This window comes from Bufo bufo, chromosome 1, assembly GCF_905171765.1.
Source record: "Bufo bufo chromosome 1, aBufBuf1.1, whole genome shotgun sequence".
NCBI classification, from domain to species: domain Eukaryota; kingdom Metazoa; phylum Chordata; class Amphibia; order Anura; family Bufonidae; genus Bufo; species Bufo bufo.
Genome location: NC_053389.1, coordinates 596,330,736 through 596,339,816, shown reverse-complemented (window position 1 = coordinate 596,339,816; position 9,081 = coordinate 596,330,736). Strand labels below are relative to the sequence as shown.

Genomic DNA, 9,081 nt, shown 5'->3' with positions numbered 1-9,081 from the left:
CGATGAACCCCTTGACTACTGGGTGTGCAGGCTTGACCTGTGGCCTGAGCCATCTCAATTTGCGATAGAACTTCTGGCCTGCCCAGCTTCAAGTGTCCTGTCAGAAAGGACCTTCAGTGCAGCAGGAGGTTTTGTCACTGAGAAGAGAAGTCGCCTAGGTCAAAAAAGTCTAGATTACCTCACCTTTATTAAGATGAATGAGGCATGGATCCCGAAGGGACTGACAGTGGGCGATACATTTGACTAATAAAGGCCTGGTGATGAGATGAGATGCCTTAGGCTAAAAATGGTCCACACGCTGCTGTATTTTATCTCTGCATGCCGGATGACTTGCGTGACTTATCTGCCACCAACTAGGGTTCAAGCCAAAATGTTTTAGTGCACTTTCTGCCTGGAAAACATAAATTTTTCTGGCCGCTGCTACAGCAGAGTCTGCAACAATACCTAATTTTTTAGGCATGTGTACATGCCTAATTTTTCTGGCCTCTGGTGCTGCACTGTGGCTGCAAAAACAAAACAAAAAAAAAGGCACATACATGTGTCAATTACCCTTCGTGATCGTTACCTTGTTGTGGTGAAGGGGCTTGCGTATCACAATGAAGCGACCACCTCTATGAGTGTGTTGGCAATGGCAATGTTGGCACACCCCAGATGATAAGGTCGTTGCTTCATTGTAAACAGACCAAAAGCGATTGGCTGGATAATTTTGCATAGAAAAAACATAAATTTTCTTTGTGATCATCTAAGGTGATCATTAAAGCCTACTAGGCCAACAATGGGCCCACAAACCACTCATATCTGGTGGCACAGTACATTGCAAAGTGTATGCGCAGTGCCCCAAATTGGATGTTAGAGGACCGACCAAGCATCTTTTTCCATCTCCCGGTTCCTAAAATCTATTCCATACACGTCCCCTGATAGGGGACGTAACAGGGATTAAACTGATAGGAATAGTGCTACTTAAACACACCACTCATATCTGGTGGCACAGTACATTGCAAGGCGTACGCGCAGTGCCCCATATTGGAAGTAAGAGAACCAACCAAGCATCTTTTTCCATCTCCCGGTTCCTAAAATCTATTCCATACACCGGCCCCTGATAGGGGACAAAACAGAGATTAAACTGTTAAGAACAGATTTTTTTTAATAAAAAAAAAAAAGAGGACAGCCTCTGCGGAGCTGGGTATTTTTTGGCCGTGTTACTGAACGCTCATGCACAATGGCTGTAGGCTCATGCGTCCTTTTGCGGAGGTGACAAACCTGGTCAGTCAAACCCAAGGCAACATCATCGACCTCATCCCATATGTGTTTTTTCTGGAGCGTGCCCTGCGAAGAGTGCTGGATCAGTAGATGAGCATGAAGAGGAAGAGTTGTGGTCACCATCACCACCAGAAGCAGCCTTGTCATCGTCGATTGCTGGACCTGCGACAATGCAGAGAGAGGAGTCTGAAGAAGAGGAGTCAGAGGAGGAAGGTGGCTTTGAGGAGGTGGAAGACCAACCACAGCAGGCGTCCCAGGGGGCTTGTTGTCACCTTTCAGGGACCCTTAGTGTTGTACGTGGCTGGGTGGAGGAAGAGACCTTTAATGACGTCAGTGAGGACAGGGAACGGGACATGGCTAGCTTGGTATCCAACCTTGTGCAAAGTTTGCGGTTGTGCAAATGGACTGTTTGCGGTTGTTTGCGGTGCGTTAAAAGGGGAGTTTGGTCTGTCACTGTGAAGCGGGCGTAACCCTTACACTACCTGATCGATGCAACATCATACCTGATGTTTTATAGCACATTATTCCAAACAATTTAGGAATGTTAGGTGATTTATGCCCTTTATGGATTAATACCCGACTCTGCGTCACTGTGTAATTTTCCATGGGAGTTTTGCCCTGGATCCCCCTCCGGCATGCCACACTCCAGGTGTTAGTCCCCTTGAAACAACTTTTCCATCACTATTGTGGCCAAAAAGAGTCCCTGTGGGTTTTAAAATTTGCCTGCTTATTGAAGTTTATGGCGGTTCGCCCGTTTGCAAACATTTGCGAAAATTTGCGTTCGCCGTTCGCGAACGGAAAATTTAATCTTTGCAACATCTCTACACAAGGGTCTTTGTGCCCCCTCAGGCTGCTACCTCTGCACCCCCCAATAGCTACGCCTCACCTTCATCACAAAGCGCATTTTTTTGTAAGTAGCGGGTGCAATGACAGGGAGCTGCGATAGCGCCGCCCCCATCATTGTGCCTCCTCAGATGTCGCATTCATACATGATCGCGGCATCTGAGTGTAAAATTAACAATAAAAAAAAAATTAGCAAACTTACCGCCTCCATTTGCTCACGGCAGAACGGCTGCCGCCACCTTGCTTGAAGATCTCGGGCAAAATCCTGTGAGGCGCGAGATTACGTCATCAAGCCAGCTGGCGTGGTGACGTACTGTATGACGCACAGGATTTTGGCCTAGATGTTCAAGCAAGATGGAGGCTGGCAGCCCGTCGTGAGCAAATGGAGGTGGTAAGTTTGAATTTTTTTGTTTTTTATACTATTTTATGTTAAATCGATTCGCTGACACGAATCACAAGGAAATTCAGCTTCTAGGCGAATCAAATTTATCAAATTTTTCGTGGAATTTGAATTGCTCATCTCTAACAGGCATGGTGCCGTTATGTTCGTGGCCAAGAGCCCTTAGTGGAATGAACATTTTTTTACTTGGACAACCCTTTTAAAGGGAATCTGTCGCCAGCTTTATGCTGTAGTACATCTGAGCGGAACATAAACTAGTGCCAGAAATCTTGAGTAAAACACTGACTCAATCTTGTTTGAATTGACCCAGTCATTTTGTTAAAATATGGTGGCTTGGGACTTGCAACCCTACTTATATGTCTTAGAAGAGGTATTTGATATTATTTCTAAAAACTGTTTGAAGGCTGGAACATGTAGAATCGTAGACGGGTCCTGATGAGTATACAACTTGGCATCCAGCTTTTACATGCTCTTATGGCATGGCACTGCTGCTTTCATTGAAAATATTTCTGACTGTCATATCTTTAGGGGGTGTAGGGAATCGCTCTGGTAGTTAGGACTAGTTTATGCAGTATAGAGGCAAAGTACACAGTTCTTGAATCAAACAGCAGTGTTTATTCACACATTGGTGTATAACAAAATGCAGATAAGGTGTATCACAAAACGCAGGTGGCTTGGTGTTTGTTCACACACAAGGAAAGTCCATAAACAATAAAAGTCACCTTTTCTCCTGGGTGTTAATTCACACTCTGTTAGCCTTTCAGCCTCATCAATTCCATAGGTGGCCTGTTCGCTGGCTCAAACCTCAAATCCCAGCACAGCCCTCAATTCACAGAGCAGAGACTCCTGAGCTCCACTGTCAGAGAGGTAAATCCACACACCTGGCTGGCTGGTTTTTATGCTTGGCAAAACCCGGCCTGGAAGATGAGGAGTAGTCACCCACCCAGCACTTTGACTACTCCCAGTAAGAGCCGTCTCGGATCAGCTATAACAGCCATGCTAAATCTTTAGGTGTCAATTAGCAATAGCTGCTGCAGACACATAAAATACCTGCTCTTACTTCACCGAGGCCAGGAACCTCGGTGACACATACCTGCCATCCACGATGATTCCAGGTACCTTCTTACAGGGGTCTCTTTGTGCCCCTGTTGGTGGAGGTTTTGGAACCCATATTGGGCAGTAATTTAATCACAATACATTTCTCACTGAAGCTTCGGCGCAGACTTGTCTTTTCCTGCATTTGGCTGATAGATCTGAGCTACATTAGATCAATCAAGTGCAGGAATAACACGTTCACGTCTAGGGGAAATTTGGGGTAGCTTTGCTTGGTATGCTTTACATATAAATTTTCATAATATGAGAAAACTCTACACAGAATTAGTCAACAGGTTTCAATGAATCACGGTTAAGCCTCAAATAGAATGGTAGACGGTTGCTAAGCAACCAAATCCACAAATATGATGCCTTCAAAATAGCTAAATAATGATATACATAGAAACTGTGAATTATAGATACACATTTAGGTAGCAACATATCATCTAGCATTTTGCAATAATTCACTCAGTAGATGCAAACAGCATAGGAATAATAAAATTTACCCTTTATGCACATATAGTAACATTTAAACCTTCTGCCTAATATTGTGTAAATCCCCAGCAAGCTGCCAAAACATATATGATTTATCAAGGAATGGACTCCTTGAGATCTCTAGTATCTGTGATATCTGGCACCTAGATATTTGATATCCTCTAAGATCTTTAAGTTGCGAGGTGAGGCTTTATTTTTTTTAGAGCATCAAATCAGATTAAGATCTGGGAATTTGGATTTCAACACCTTGAACACTTTTTCATGTTCCTCAAAACATTCCTGAAATTTTTTGCAGTATAGCAGATCTCATTATCTTGCTGAAAGAGGTCACTGTCATAAAGAAATACTGTTCCCATGAAAATATGTATCTATTCTGCATTTAGGAAGATGGTGCATATCAAAATAATATCCACACTAGGCTTTAGTAAAACGAGCTTCAGATCATAGATCTGAAGTCAATTCGTTCAAAAACTTTGTTTGAAATGCTGGTTCCGTACAGCATTAAAATGTATTGGCTCAGAGGAGGAAAACTGTGTTTCTAAATAAGCAGATAGGAATACCAAAGTTATTTACCGAAGCCTTGCACTTCGGGCACAGTTCGGGCAAAGTTTTTGAACAAATTGACTTCTGATCTATGATCTGAAGCTCGGTTTGTTAAAGCCTAATCCGCACGAATGCCTGAGTTTTACAATTGTCTCCAAATATTTTAAGTACTTCAGTGTTTAAAACACTTTTAAAGCCTTTTGTGACTCCTATGACATGAGGAGTCATGAAATGAAGTGGTCTGTCATAAAGTGGGTGCGGGTATGCCCCATAAATGCACCAAACTTTTGGCACATGCTTCAATCAATAGGTGGTGTAACGTCCATCCAGACAGTCTAAAGGTGTGAAAGAATTAGCATCCAGTATAAGCCACGGTGATAAATCTGGCAGATATTTAACGGTCAAGTCTAGTGCGTTCTAACTAGAGTTGAGCGAACACCTGGATGACACCTGGATGTTCGGGTTCGACGGGTTCAGCCGAACTTCACAAAAAAGTTTGAGTTCGGGACCCGAACTTGACCCCGAGAACCCGAACCCGTTTGAAGTCAATGGGGACCCGAACTTTTGGGCACTAAAAGGGCTGTAAAAATGTAATGGAAAGGGCTAGAGGGCTGCAAATGGCATAACAATGTGGTTAAGAGCATGGCAAGTGTTCTGAAAACAAATGTGGATTGGGAAATGACTTTAAATAACATAAAATATGTAAAAATAAAAAATTATAATCTTGATCTAGGAGGACCAGGTCCATATGGAGTAGGAGGTTGAGGAGGCAGTGGATGTGGCGGTGTAGGTGGAAGAGGCGGTGGAGGAGGAGGAGGTAGCCTACACTGCTTTTTGGTTTTAAATTAATTTATATTTTTTTTAATTAGGGTAAACCCCAAAACATTGGGAAATATAACCTGTGATAACCCCCTCCAGTCCTGCTAAACACACGTTCAGACAATACACTGGCTGCAGGGCAGGCTAGCACCTCCAAGGCGTAAAGGGCAAGCTCAGGCCATGTGCCCAATTTGGAGACCCAGAAGTTGAAGGGGGCAGTCCCGTCATTCAGTACGTGTAGGCGTGTGAAATGCTGCCTCCTGCTAAGATGTTCCATATCATCTGGTGGTGCTGGTTGTTGTGGTGTGCTGACAAAGCTTTTCCACATTTCGGCCATGCTAACCCTGCCTTCTGAGGTGCTGGTGGTGCCCCAGCTGCGTTGGCGACCTCTTCCTCCTCCTCTGCCTTCGCCTTGTGCTTCCACTGTGCCCCCGCTGTCAGGTGGGAATGCCACCAGCAGCGCATATACCAGCGTGCGTTTGTACTCGCACATCTTACGATCACGCTCCAGTGATGGAATTAAGAATGGTACATTGTCCTTGTAATGGGGATCCAGCAGCATGGCCACCCAGTAATCAGCACAAGTTAGAATGTGGGCAACTCGGCGGTCGTTGCGGAGACACTGCAGCATGTACTCGCTCATGTGTGCCAGGCTGCCCAGAGGCAACAAAAAGCTGTCCTCTGTGGGAGGTGTATCGTCTGTGTCCTCTGCATCCCCCCAGCCACGCACCAGTGATGGCAATGAGCTGGTTTGGGTGCCACCCTGCTTTGAACACGGTTCCTCCTCCTCCATCTCCTCCTCATCCTCCACCTTGTCATCCTCCAGAACTGTGCCCTGGCTGGACAATTGTGTACCTGGCGTTTGTGGGTGCAGGAACCCACCCTCGGAGCCACTTGTTAATGACTGGCCGGAAACCCTATGAAATGATCCCTCTTCCTCCTCCTCCTCCTGTGCCACATTCTCTTCCATCATCGCCAGCAGCGTTTTTTCATAGAGGCATAGAAGTGGGATAGTAACGCTGAGAACGGTGTTATTGGCACTGGCCATGTTGGTGGAGCACTCGAAACAGCGCAACAAGGAACACAGGTCTCGCATGGAGGCCCAGTCATTGGTGGTGAAGTGGTGCTTTCCGCAGAGCGACTTACCCGTGCATGCTGCAACTGAAACTCCACTATCGCCTGCTGCTGCTTGCACAGTCTGGCCAGCATGTGCAAGGTGGAGCTCCACCTTGTGGGCATGTCGCATATGAGGCAGTGAGCGGGAAAGCCGAAGTTACACTGCAGCGCTGACAGGCGAGCAGCAGCAGGGTGAGAACGCCAAAAGCGCTGTGGGGGGGTTAGCTCTTCGCCGGGGGTCCAAACATTGCTTTTATTTGGCACCTCAGCAAAAACAAAACATAATACAGAAAAAACACCTTCCCGGCTGGGCTCTAACTAAACTTATAATAACCTGACTCACCGAAAGTATACCTCACAGTTCACACACTGTTTCAGGTGCGGCTTTCTTAGCCAGTAGTCCAGCTCACTTCCAGGCTGTAACAAAGTTTGTCCAGGCTATCTCCCAGCCTCGTGGTCCTTTAGCCTTGCCCAGATGAAACCATATTCACAGAGCCTCCAGGCCTCTGTCCACAGGTAACACACTTCCCCCTTACTGACACCCTGGGAGGTGCTTTATGCCATCCTGAGTACCTCCAGCTGGTCTTACCTGTGGTGGAATAGGGGTGTGGATCACACTATTTACCCCTTTTTTGCCTCTAACTTGTGTGAGATCTGTCACTGTCTCACATACCCCCCCTTTGTTCAAGCCCATGAGGGTGAACATATGCATAAACACGGGAGGCTTGTGAGAGGGCATCCACCTGGCCTATAACCTTCCCTTTGTTCTGCCAGACCCACGCCAGCAGAGCTTGGTTTATCATGAAAACTGACGTCTTGCCCAATAGAAACTGCCTAAAGGCCTCATGTGCCCATCTCAAGGTCCAAATACTCTTTTTCTACTCTTTCCCGGGTGATGATGATGCGCTCTCAAACTCTTTGATCTCTCTCTCTTTTTAGATTCTCTGGCTCCTGCATATGCGCCTCATGTCCTTTCTTGGACTTTTGCAGCTCTTGACTGAACAGTTCCCAGTCATGATCATGTCCAGACACTTTCTGCTTTGCTTTGTGGGGCTACCTTAGCACAGCATGCTTGCCCCTGTTCGCTTCTTTTACCTGCATCTGGTTCACTTCTTCCTTCTTTCCAGCAGTAGTTTCCTCAGCTACGGTGGTAGTTTCAGAGACCTCTGTTTCTTTAGTGGCTTTTTCCTCTTTGGCTGCCGCTCCCTTTGTCTTAACTTTGGTCTCTGCAGCACCTGGGGACTTCACGTCAACCAACACATCGGCCTTAACTTCTTCAGCCTTTGTCTTCTTGGAGACTCCACTCTCTTTGACAGCCTTCTCATCCTTCTCGGACATGGCACAATACATTTGCCCTCTAAACTCCTCCCCCTCTTTCTCATCAAGGCAGGAGGCACCGGGGTCTTCGGAGGACTCCTCGTCTTCTGGCATTTTCTCCAGAGGCTCACCCAGGACACTGTTCTCCTTTTGGGGAGGAGTCAGGAGAGACAGCACATCGTAATATCCAGGATCCAAAAACTGATCGTTCACCTCCTCGTACTTCTTCCCCAGCAGGCTGCTGGCTATTTGGAAGGCCTTGAAGGCAGAGGGGACGTCTTCCTGGCACAGGGTACACTCTACCACGTGTCTGTGGTCTTCGACATCCACATCAGCCCCATCAACTGGTTCACCAGAAGCATCTTCCATCTTCTCTGCCTCAGCCAGCACCGCAGTGCCACCATCTCCAGACCTATTCTTAATAGGCTCTAACTTAGACTTCTCCAACTCATAGATGTTCTTCCCGACGTCTATCTCTGCTCTGAGTTGCTTGTTCAGCCTCTTAAATTCAGCATGCTCCTCAAGTGCTTCCTCAAGGGCTCTAGCCAAAGAGAGGGCATTGGTCTCCTTCTCCCAAGCATCAGTCTCCGCTCTGTCCCGTTTTTCGTCATATCGAGCCTAGATGTATTTCTCTTCAGCCAGGAGCCAGTCAAACTTCTTCTGTTTCTTCTCTAGGTTAGACATAATTTGCTTCTGGTGGTCCAGGTCCACCATCAGATCATCCAATTCTCACTGAAGTTTGTTCTTAGTTTTTTCCAACTTTTCGTATGTCAGACCCTTTTTCTCCATCAACTCCAGTTTCTTTTCAGCTTTTCACACAAGCTTGTGGGAAGTGCCCCGCTTTTGGGCCTATGGTTCCAGCTGCTCCTCGCTCGGCTCTGCTGTAGCAGATGTAGGAGTATCACCATTCTCTTTCTGGCTCTCCTCCTTTGACCCTTTTGAAGCCTTCTTCAGTTGCTCTGTGAAGACAGCTAGTCCTTTCTCTAACGTTTCGAGGGAGCGTGAGGAGAGAGCGTTGTTCAAGGCCCGTCCACAGCTCCTGCGCGGTGTGGGGTTTGTCCCCCAAACAGATACGTTTTAAAACTACCTGCTGTCGTTTACCTCTGGCTGTGCTGAAGTTGGTGGTGAAGGTGTTACGCTGACCGGATGAGGAGCCGGTAGAGGATGAGGAAGCGGAGTAGGAGGAGGAAGCAACA

General features: G+C 46.6%; 1 pseudogene; it reads right to left on the bottom strand.

Moving 5' to 3' along the window:
• Positions 1-985: 985 nt before the first annotated feature.
• Positions 986-1,163, bottom strand: LOC120987372 (annotated as a pseudogene).
• Between the last annotated feature and the right edge of the window lie 7,918 nt (positions 1,164-9,081).